Source organism: Cynoglossus semilaevis, unplaced genomic scaffold (assembly GCF_000523025.1).
Source record: "Cynoglossus semilaevis isolate Cse_v1.0 unplaced genomic scaffold, Cse_v1.0 scaffold1282, whole genome shotgun sequence".
NCBI lineage: Eukaryota > Metazoa > Chordata > Actinopteri > Pleuronectiformes > Cynoglossidae > Cynoglossus > Cynoglossus semilaevis.
In genome coordinates this window covers 76,080-84,911 of record NW_007585122.1, presented here as the reverse complement: position 1 = coordinate 84,911, position 8,832 = coordinate 76,080, and the positions used below count along the sequence as shown (strand labels likewise).

Genomic DNA, 8,832 nt, shown 5'->3' with positions numbered 1-8,832 from the left:
ACAGGTCCAAGAGTTTCCTGCAGAAATCAAGTGTTTTTGACAGATACATACAGGGAAAGAAAGTAAGAAACAATGGTGTTGCAGAACGCAGGGCATCTGAAAATGGGATCTGTAGGGAGTAAGAGGTGGGTAATGTGGCAGGATAAGGAAGGCAGAGCCAAGGGTTCCAGTTGTAACGGGGCGGCAGGCAGATGCTCTAGTTTCCTTGACAGAAATGGAGGTCAAATACAGCAGCAGCAACAGAGGCCGAGAGACACAGACGTGAGGAGAAAAAAATGAGTGTGGAGGGGGCCACCATCATGAGTTTAACTGGCGGTGTGGGACACAGCTTTTGAGCACACGCTGTGCCGAGAAGCTCTAACTATAGTAAATGAGAAGGGGATGAGACAGGACAGAGGCGCACAGTGTGGTGTCTCCTTCCAAGATGGATGGAGGGGATAAAAGGCTTATGAGGAGTCTAAGAACATTAATAGGCATAAGTGATAGGGAGGGATAAAAATAAAAACATATGTTAACTTCATAGGGAGGACAGATGGTAATGTGGTGGCTTGAGCTAAAGAGACTCACTAATGGATGGAGAGACAGAGAGAGAGGGGGTACGCAGGGAGAACACATGATGATGTGAAATAGCACACCTGGGAGTATGTGTCTCACCTATTTTCTGCAGTAAAAGAGCAGTAAACATGCGAGGCGGCAGATGAAAAACAATCCTTGTTTTGTGTTTGAACATTTAAACTTGCACTGAATATCCTTTGGGCCCAGGGAGTGAATTTTCCCTAACGGTGGTTTCCAGTTGTCTTTGTGGAGCAGGAGCAGCAGCGCCGAGCAGAGTCAGAGGGCCCTGGATTGAACGCATGCGGCCAGTGTAATTGCCAAACAGAATCCAGCTCGCACAGCACTGAACAAACAGCAGACATCAGAGTCACTAAATCTCATCACCGTCACTGGCCAAGTTCTACAAGCACGCAAGTTACAACTGTAGCAAGTGCAAACAAGAGTGGAAACATGTTAGCACACACAGGAGTAAACAGATGAAATACTTGCAATGTGTTCAGAGTCAAAACACAGTTTTCTTTATGTACAAACCTCATTTGCAGATGAGTGTGATTACTTCTGAAAACCACTTCAAATTAAAATGACAGTTTGGCAATTAACCTAAACTTAAATTTAACACAAAAAAGAAAAAAAGAAGACAGTTTTTTATAAACAGTGGTCCTACACCAGTGGTCTCCAACACATTGTTTGCGACAGGTATATATATATATATATATATATATATATGTATATATGTATATATATATGGGGGCTTCTTGGTCAGTCTTTGTGTTGAAACTCATCTGACCAGCGGTGCATAAAGGAAGAAAACAGGGAAATATGTTAATCTGCTGAGGTGCGTGCGTGTGTGTGTGTGGTCCATGGTCTGTGAGACAGAAATTGGCTGTGGTGGTAGACTGCATAGGAGAAGTAAATTTAAATCAGCCCAGCCTCTGCTCCTCTCAGGTGTGAAATGTGCATACACACATGTGTGTGCTCTTCATACAAATGTGTGCCTGTTTACCCATCTGGCCATGTGATTAATATTCCGACTGACTGACTAACTGACTAACTGACTGACTGACTGACAGACTAACTGTAGACTGGAGAGGATGCATCACCCTGGCCAAGATGTCTGTGCTTCAAATGTAGCGTGTTGAGCTCTGCAGGCAGGTCTGAAGTTGTGAAAGGATGGAGGATCATCACAGGCTCTTTATCCCTATTTATTCACCCTGCACTGAGCTTAAGAGCTCTCTGCAGTAACAGCAGGTGTTAGCGCCTGCAGGAATGGGAATGCAATCAGCTAACATGTTAGCTACTCATTTACTTAGATTTTACTCATCCAGATACGAGTCAGCAACATGCTCCTGACACAGCTTACTCACCATCTGGATTCACTGATAATTTTTTTTTTCAACTTGTAGAAATACCGCAGGCAAAATGGTGGATTTTCCAGCACAAAGTTCTAATTCAATAACCCAGCTTGAACCTAAATCCTGATGTCATTCAACCAACACAGCGGTTATATCCCATTTTCAAATCCCACTCTCTCTCTTTTTCCTGCCTGTTGAATAACGGAGGCACTTAATTTGGTGTCATTTGTGACTTTCTATCTCCATACCCCCAGCTGCGATAGGTTTCCAGAAAGCTGGCTTTTCTTCCATTCGTCTGCTCTCTCACATAATTGGTAGGTTTCTTGAAATGCTGTGTTTAAAGGTTTGTTCCCTGTTATCAGTGCTAATGAGAAAATGAGTAGCGTTACGCTGTAATGTCCCAGAGAAGCAAAGGAATTTTAATGTGATTCCTGTAAAGAACACATACAAATGGTAAAAGGAAAGTCTTACTTATAACAATGTTTGTTTTCTGCGCCGTTCCGTGCAGCCATTCTTTTTCTGTTCTTAGTAAAATGTAATGCACCACAGTGATTGGAATTTAATGTGTTAAAAATAAAGCACAGCCACACCCAAATTCATTATTTTATATCAGTAAAAAACCCTTGCTTCTGCTCCTGTTTGCTTAGCAGAAAAGTGACTCAGCGACCAAAAGAGTCGCAAAAAACTTTACTTTTCATGTCCTCCAAAAATATTCTCCCACTGTCAAGCCAACAGTATCTTATTATGTCTCACTGTTTTTTACTGTAAGTAAACAGTAATAAGGACTGTCACCAATATGCAGTAACCTTCATCCTTTCACACTTCACTTTGTGTTGTATTGGAATGTCTCTCTTTATTGCATGTAACACAGTTTGGTTTTTTTTTGACAACTACAGGCAGGACAGCCAGACACAAATAACTGTCTGTAGACTACATCGCAGCCTGTATCAATATTTACTGGGCTAAAATACAGAGGCAGTTGTCAGCCCCCCGGCACTTCTTTGTGTTAGTCAAGGGTGAGCTCAAGTTTGTTCCAGATTTAATGGTAATCCAAGCATGAAATATTCATAAAGTGTCCTGCCAAAAGTCAGATTTGGTTTTGTTTGAACATTAGCAACATTAAAACTTGATTTGTCTCTTTCTCTCGACTGTTTTTAATAGTCACAATGTGGTAAATATACACTGTCTCTTGCATCAAACAATTTTTTTTATTTATTTTTAGATTTATTTTTAAAGATCAACCTTTAACACCATAAACCATTATTTTAAGGTTGAAGGCAATGTGACTTCAAATCTGAATAATTGTGAAACAATTTTAAACAAGAACATGGTTTTAAAGATGCACCTTGAGACAGACAGATCTGAACCAGCAGTCATTCAACACAAATGGCCTAAAAACTGATAGTGGTTTACTATAGCACAGAGCTGTAATGTGCTACTCACTGTATACCTCCAACGTGACAATAATAATGTGACAATAACTTAAATCTGCTCCATTTTGGTACTTGGAATGGCAAAAAACTTACCCCTAACTTCTAGCCTTGAATAACCTTAAAATAGTGCTCAGCAACACACACAAAAATATTACAGATTTTATTTTCTATTTCCTAAAATTGTCAATCTCCTCTGAGGCCCCACTAATCCCCATAGGTTGCGTCCGATTTTATGTGTTTTAAATTGCAGCAATGCAACGTTACATTGCTGACTCTCTCTTGGTTTTTTCCAAAGGTAAACAAAGGTAAACATCAGGGAAGACTCGTTATTGTTTGCAAAAGGACAGAAGAACAATATACTATATATGTGTGTGTGTGTGTGTGTGTGTGTGTGTGTGTGTGTGTATACAGTATAAGGTTGGAAAATTTAAACTAATAGAAGAAAAGGCTTGAAATTACTTGTCAGAATTTCAGCACCGGACAGCTCCAGCTTCACTAAAGCAACACAGTGGTGGCTGAAGAAAGATCTTTTAGACCAACATTTGGTTTAAAAGTTATACATTTTCAAATGGAACTTTGTACAAGAACCTCCACTTTTGAGCCAACACTAACTGTAATCATTTTAAAGGGCAAAACAGAACACCAAGCCATCTTTCTGTAACTGAAACTCCCAACAATAAGGTCTTATAAAACTTTCTACATGGATTTCCTGAGAGGGAGAAGATAAAGTTCTTTCACAGCAAGATGCTAATTTGGGCTTATGCTGATTAAGCTGTCAATCGTACTGCCAAGAAACCCAGTGCATGTGTGATCCACTCTACGCCGGAGCACATGTGAGCGGAATTTCTAAAGCTTAAGGAGACACCCGTGGTCGTGATTCATAGGGAAGGAAAATACGAAATAGCTTTTGAATTCCGGCAACACGGATCACGTACAAATACGAGAGATTTCCTCTAAAACTGTTAAGATAGGAGATTAGTACAAAACAAGCTCAGATATTCTGTCATCAGCTTTTTGTCCTTAGGTGCACAGAGAAAGTGGCTAATTGAAAGTAGAAGTGGAAATAGAACAGAGTAATGAGGGATGATGAGGCAGTGTTGTGACTGCGTTCGGCACTTCACTGGCTTTTCATGTGTTAATGAAGGAAAACATTTCACAAGCTGATGTTGGTATTTTCTTACGTTTAGTGCAAGAAAGCAATGACGTCTTTCACACATTTTTATTTACAATATTTTACTACAACTCATAACACTAGAAAGCAGCTATGTCGTTAAAGTATAGAACTGAGCATGTTGAGATGTTTTAACATATTCAGACCTATTCCCTCTTGGTGACTTATAATGTAAATTCGAGTCAAGTTTTATTCTCTGTGGGTCTGAGGTTATGAACTCTGGTCAAGTTGACAAGAGAAGCTTTTGACCCTTAACCCTGAACCAGCAGCAGTGCAGAACATATCCACAGAGAGGAAAATGATTCTTTGCTGTTGTTTGACAAACATACGTCTGAGTAAGACAGAATATAATCGTCACATCTCCAAGATGCTCAAATAGATCAACTTCCATTAAAGTGATCCTCTTAATTTGTGAAATTTGTATTTCCACCTTATACATGCAGGGGTCCTCACCCTGTGTCACCCTCACCCCCTGCCTCTGTCTTAATCCAGTTTTCCACAATGCATGCTGTTTTTTTTTTGTTTTGTTTTTTTTTTTTTGTTTTTTTTTTTTTCAAATAAATTGGGGACTCACACTTTACTTGCCCTCAGCCGTGAATGCAAACGAGATTGTTGTCTGCTTGTGTTTGGGGAGCTGTCCATGGTACCAAGGCTTTTACCCCCAAATCAGCTGTGATTGGCTTCTTCTTCTCCCGACAGTTAAAGGATGATGGGAAGAAAATGACAGACTGAATGCATAAATATGTGCATAGATTATTGAAAACAAGTATAGGCTGAAGATGGAAATGACAAACCATAATATCCCCATTAGGTAAACAATGCAACCTTCAATTAACTGATAACACTATTTTCTGACTTTACAAATACTATAAAAATATAAATAATATAAAAGGTATAAATTGATGGGACTCTGAGGTGAGGTGAGTGATGTGGATGTTGTTTTCGTTCTGTACTAACAATATGTTAGAAAAGCAGCTCTGTAGTTGACATATACAGTACATGCATGCAATACATTATTCATTATGTCAGACAAAATCAAAAGTTGTATTTTTTATGTATGTGACACAATGGGAATTTGTGTCTAGTGGCAGACAATTGGGTTATAGGCTCAGACAACAGAAACACATCTTAAAAAGTACAACAATGATAAACAGTTTTCAGGCTTTGTATAAATATTGCTGCAGGCTTAGTTGTTTAATAAGTGCAAGTAGATCCTTCTTATGACAGTAATAGCCTGTAGTAAAATGTCCTGACTTTCACCCTCTGTTTATATAGAAACAGTGAATTCTTTTAGTTGGACTGGGCGAGACTACAGCTTTGACCGAAAACTTTAAAAATTATTTTATGGATCACCTGGTTTAGCACAGATAGAAATAGAGAGCGCACAGCACAGACTGATCTTGAGAAAAACCCATACTGGCAGCTGATGAAATAGCATGCAAATTCATCAGAATACATTGAAATTCAACAGGCGTTAAAATGCTCTTAATACGACCACCAAAAGGAAATGTGACCTAAAATGGGTTTGAACCAAATCACCAGGATTCTTAATGCTATGTATTTGGGGTTTTTTTCTCCCCTTTTTAGTTTCTAATAGTTACTTTGTTAGTAGTCAATTTAAGTCGTAAAGGGAATAACTGCCTCCCTGCCCCAGACCATGAGCCTAAGAACAAAAATGAATATTAAATATGTTGTATATTTGTCAAAGCGTTTTTTTAATACAAAGTCATTGATACTGACCATTGGGCAAATGCTCATGCAAATTATATCCTATTTTATTTTGATGCAAAGATTTGAACAAATAAGCATCAGTGTTTGCCAGTGTTTGTCAGTGTCTATCCAAATTTGTCAAACGTAAAGGAAGATGAAGGCAAGGAAAGATTGGACGCACCACCATACAGTCACAGTGTTTTCTCTCAGATTAGGGCTGACCAAGCAAATCACCGTGTTGTTCAGAAGCCCTCATTAAACTCATTAAACACAATCATCACCACAATACATTTTTTAATGTGTAATAAAACCATCTGTGCGTCAAACAAAAGAATACTATCCATCAGCAAATCCCAGGCTAAAGTACTCAAGATAACCACAGATGCAGGCCCACAGTCATGATTATATTTGACCCCCTCCACTGATTCTGACTAAGAGCTGCTTTACATTTTCTATCCACTGGCAGTCCACCCCGGACATCCGTCATGCGTTGCTCCTTTTTTTCTTTTGAAATGCCAGCCACTGCGTCTGTCTGCACCAAAAAGACGAAGGGAGGAAAAAAAAGCCGAGGCTCAGAAGTCGCTGACTGAAAAGTCAAAGGATGGAGATAAGCTGTGTACACTGTGTGCAACGTATATTACTACAAAAACCCGCTGTTATTTCATGCCACAACTACATTAGATTTGCGCGCAGATACAAAAACCTTTCGGCGTGTGTCTGCACAGCCCTCTGCCGACACATCAGTTTGCACATGACCAATGGTCGAAAAGCGGCTATTTGGGAACCAAACAATCGTCGATGGTCGCGAAAGAATCGATGACATCATGTCTGTGGGGAGGTGGATGTAGTGTTTGTGAGGCGTGAAAACAGATGCTCGTGTGGCCTCTGGTTGCAGAGTTGCGAGTATATTGGTGCGGGGAGGAGGGAGGAGAGGTGAACTGAGGAGACGGTGGTGTCTGACAAACACACACACTCACACGCACACACACAGAGGGAGAGAGAGAGAGAACACTGCATCGACTTCAATTTCTGTTGACAGTCTCACCACAATCCTATCCCTAATCCAAATCAAACCTCAGAAATGAGCTTCTCTCTCCTCAGGAGAAAACTTTCATCCCGACAAGGACCACTGGTCCTGGGAGCACTGGTCGCCTGGACTGAAAGATCATATCAAGGCACATAAAGCCCAGAGTGTACACACGTGTGTACACTCAGCTACTACGTCCTTTGAACACTCTTCCCTCTCCACACAAGCGCAATGGCGCACTGTGGTGAAATAATTACACTGGTGCATTTTCTTTGCAGTTGATGTGGACATGGTGTACATGGTACAAACGCGCTGGCAGACGTGGTGCACAGGAGCAGCGGCGGCAGCAGCAGCCTATATGAGAGTGTGTTTGGAGACTGAGACAGAGTGTAATGGCTCGAGCACAGAGCTGATTTTCAAACAGGTCATGTCCACAGCAGAGGGTTACACCAGGTGACAGACATGGAGAGGTTATGGAGTGATGGGATCGAGTGTGACGTACTAGAAAAGGCTGTACTTCGCAGGGTTGTCATTGTTTCTCCCCCATGATAAACTTGAGCTTTGTCTTACCTCCACACTTGCCCCATCTGAAAGATGTGTATGAAGCTCTGCCAGATCCAGACAGACAGGCGACAGCACCTGTCTCTCTGGAGACATGCTGTGGCCCGGCGACTACTCAGCCCCTCCACGGAGCCCAGACCGCCCTCAGTGTAATCCTGCACAAACCACCTGAAGCTCAGGATCTGGACCAGAACCGAGGGCACTAGCACGAAGAACAGGGTCAGGCCCGACCACAGGAAGTTCTGCTTGTGGTAATAATCGATGGCCAGCCACAAATCAGTCCCCACATCCCAAAAGAAGACCAGCAGCGCCAGGATGATCCACAGGCAGTCCAGCCAGAGGCGCTCCTCCTGCGTTGGCCGCGCCGCATCTCTCGCCTTTCCCCTGGTCCGGAGGTAATGCAGACATGCGCTCCTGCAGCCCCAGTAGCACGAAGAGGTGTTGCAGCAGTGGCAGATGTGGAATGAGCTGCCGTTCTGGTTCTCGTCCTCCCCGGTCCCCACCACCTCGTCCAGGTTGTGCAGCTGGGCGAAACCGGTGACGACCCCGCGACCATCGGATTTCGCTGCCATCTTTCCCTCTGATGTTCCCACCTCCTCCGGCTTCCGGGGTTCGTGACGACACTTCCCTGACACCTGTTTTGCACCCCAAATATTGGAGCCATCTAAAAGCAGGGTGTCCGCGCCAGGCCGTGGCCGTGGATCACTCGGTCCCCAGACGGCGCGTCAGTGGCGCCACGGACGCAGGAGCGCATCTTGTCTCGCTTCTCCTTGGCTGCACAGCTGTTCTCACCTGATAATGAAAACCAATCGAATCTACTAATCTCACTCTGCCTAATTTATAACTCCCTCATCCAGCTTTGATCTACCACATATCTCCAACCTGTGCATATCGCCGTCCTTTTCCCTCTGCAGCTCTGCTCCGGCTGCAGCCTGCGTGCTTTGAGCAGACCGTCCCTCCACTGTCCCACGCCGACGTAATTCCCCCCCCCCCTCTCCACCACCCCCCCCACTTCCCCCTCCC

The 8,832-nt window shown here is 42.7% G+C and overlaps 1 long non-coding RNA gene across 1 annotated transcript in view; it reads right to left on the bottom strand.

Moving 5' to 3' along the window:
* Positions 1-5,053: 5,053 nt before the first annotated feature.
* Positions 5,054-8,832, bottom strand: part of LOC112486561 (uncharacterized) — a 6,521-nt gene continuing 2,742 nt past the window's right edge. The window contains exon 2 of the long non-coding RNA XR_003049058.1: positions 5,054-6,753. This is a non-coding gene — a long non-coding RNA (uncharacterized LOC112486561). The remainder of the gene's footprint in view (positions 6,754-8,832) is intronic.